This window comes from Sinocyclocheilus anshuiensis, unplaced genomic scaffold (assembly GCF_001515605.1).
Source record: "Sinocyclocheilus anshuiensis isolate Anshui unplaced genomic scaffold, SAMN03320099.WGS_v1.1 scaffold326, whole genome shotgun sequence".
Classification (NCBI taxonomy): domain Eukaryota; kingdom Metazoa; phylum Chordata; class Actinopteri; order Cypriniformes; family Cyprinidae; genus Sinocyclocheilus; species Sinocyclocheilus anshuiensis.
Window position 1 is genome coordinate 434,777 of NW_015546098.1, and position 2,771 is coordinate 437,547.

Sequence of the window (2,771 nt, forward strand, 5' to 3'; positions counted from 1 at the left end):
AAACTTTTAAAAAAGTATTTTTCTTAATATATTTTAAGTTTTTAAGATAATATTCAAAGAATGTAGAATGAACAAATTAAAAACCGTAATAGCAAAATAAATAAAATAAAAGGAATTAAAGAACAAAAAAGTGGGATAACACAAGATTATAAAAAAATAAAAAAACTGTTACAGAGAGAACTTTATTATTATTATTATTATTATTATTATTATTGGTAAAATCATGCCGAGCAGTAAAGACTGTTGTTGAGTGTTTGGGAATAGACCCCAAAAATCTGAGAAACTAGCCTGGTTGTGTCCCCTATATAATTGTGTAACTGAAAATAAGTAAATAAATATATAAAGACTGAGCAATTAAAATAGCATGTTCTGTCCAGCAGACTTCAGATCGTTACAGCACATTTGTGTTCACATTTCTTTTGATTTGTTTCGCATGCATCTGAGACGTGTGTAATTAGGGTTTAGGCTACACTGTGGCAAACCCCTGAGCGCTTTATTTCAGCGGTGGTATGAAGCAGAAGCTTGGGACAGACGTACAAAATCAAAAGAGAAGCATCAGCAGAGACTGTCACAACCCTGTCTCATTTAATGACAGCATTATTCATGCATTTTGTTATCCAGAGGTTAGTGTCCAAAAGTGCTTAATATGATTCAAACTCCACCCTGTGACTCACTCCGAGACTCGATCATGTTGTTTGGTTGAATGCTGAATGAAGTCTTCTGTTCCAGAGTGCCTTATTACTTCAAAGATGTCTCAGAAAATCTATCAGTACATAACCCAGCATTCACGGTGGCCCCTCTGGACCAGGTCTGGAAAAGGGTCTGTGAGAAGCAGCGATGTCCAGGCTGCAGAGCAGGTCGGGTCAGAATCGTAAATCAGCGGTCTCCTCCAAGATTCGTGACTCAGATATCTGACTTACAGTCATGCCGTGATTTTAAACAACAGGGTTGTGTTGGATGATGCCCCGCTGTGTGTTTTCCTCCTGATCTGCTGATCTGTCTGTGTTAGGGCAGGACATGTCTGGCACGAGTAAAGCCTGGATTTATGAAGACTTTAATGCAGTCCATTGCGTATGTGCCGAAGGCTTGGGAAACGTCTGCTAAAATGGTTACTAACAGACAGACGCTCAGTTGTGGGCTCCAGAGAGTCATTCATGTATTATTTCTACTCGTCCAAATTAATGTTCTGTCAGACCATCAGCATGAAGACTCACTTTAACCGCAGCAACAAACTGTCCCAGCAACCCACACACTCAAACACAAAACCACACACACACACACACACACACACACACACACACACACACACACACACACACACACACACACACAGATGACACTTCATCTGGCATGAGAGGAGCTTCCAGTAGCGTGTCGTGTGCTGATGTTAGAGATGGGAAAGAGAACTCGAGTACTCGGAAATGACAGCAATGACTGATCATGAATATTTCTGTAACATAATTTTTTTTGCTACTTTTCATGCAGACCATATGTGACCCTGGAGCACAAAAGCAGTCTTAAGTCGCTGGGGTATATTTGTAGCAATAGCCAAAAAGACATTGTATGGGTCAAAATTATTGATTTTTCTTTTATGCCAAAAATCATTAGGATATTAAGTAAAGATCATGTTCCATGAAGATATTTTGTAAATTTTCTACCGTAAATACATCAAAACTTAATTTTTGATTAGTAATATGCATTGCTAAGAACTTCATTTGGACAACTTTAAAGGCAATTTTCTCAGTATTTTGATTTTTTTGCACCCTCAGATTCCAGATTTTCAAATAGTTGTATCTCGGCCAAATATTATCCTATCCTAACAAACCATACATCAATGAAAGCTTATTTATTCAGCTTTGAGATGATGTATAAATCTCAATTTCGAAAAATTGACCCTTATGACTGGTTTTGTGCTCCAGGGTCACATATGAGGAAACTAAAATGTGCAAAAATTAGCCTTGTTTTTAATTTCGGGACTGGTCACAGTGACAATTTTGCAGTACGATTGGTTAGACGGAGACAGTGTTCAAATTATGCAATCACGGTAGAATGCTCTAGAGTTTCTTTTTTAAATAATAAATCACAAATAAGAAATAAGAAACACTTAAAATGAGAAAATAAATAATTTACTCCACTTTCCCAGATTTGAAGTTTGTCCAAGGTTTCAATTTGTGATGTTTAGAACCTCTACTGGCCCCACAACTTCATTACACAGGGCAGCTTTGAATAAATGTGACTTTCATATGCAGCATGAGCTTGTGTTTCCAGTCTCCAGTGTTTGCATGAGTATGAATGGAAGTCAATGTCTAGCGTGCCTGTGGCTTTATTTGAGTGCACAAATAATCAAAAGAACCAGATTGGGTCTCTTATAATAATCAATGAAACTGTCTAGAAAATCACTACCGTTCAAAAGTTTGGGGTATGTACAATTTTTTTTTTTTTTTTCTGAAAGAAATCTCTTCTGCTCACCAAGACTGCATTTATTTAATTAAAATACAGTAAACTGTGTTAATATGAAATATCATACAATTTAAAATAAATGTTTTCGATTTTAATATATGTCATATTAGTGAAATAATAAAGAAGTGTGTTAAAGAGCAGATCTGCCCCTCTTCTCCATCGCTGCAGACTCTGCTGTTTATTGAAAACAAATGGAACCTGGACACAATGAGGAAACTAATCAAGCTCAGAGCGGAGGAGCGCGAAACAGAACCGGCCTGTTAAATGGGATGCAGGTGTGGGTATGTGTGTGCAGAATGGAGAGAGAGGAA

The 2,771-nt window shown here is 37.2% G+C and overlaps 1 protein-coding gene across 1 annotated transcript in view; it reads right to left on the reverse strand.

The window, feature by feature from the left end:
* The window catches only part of LOC107700305 (lipopolysaccharide-responsive and beige-like anchor protein), a 251,983-nt gene that overhangs the window by 4,484 nt on the left and 244,728 nt on the right, over nucleotides 1-2,771 (reverse strand). The window lies entirely within an intron of this gene.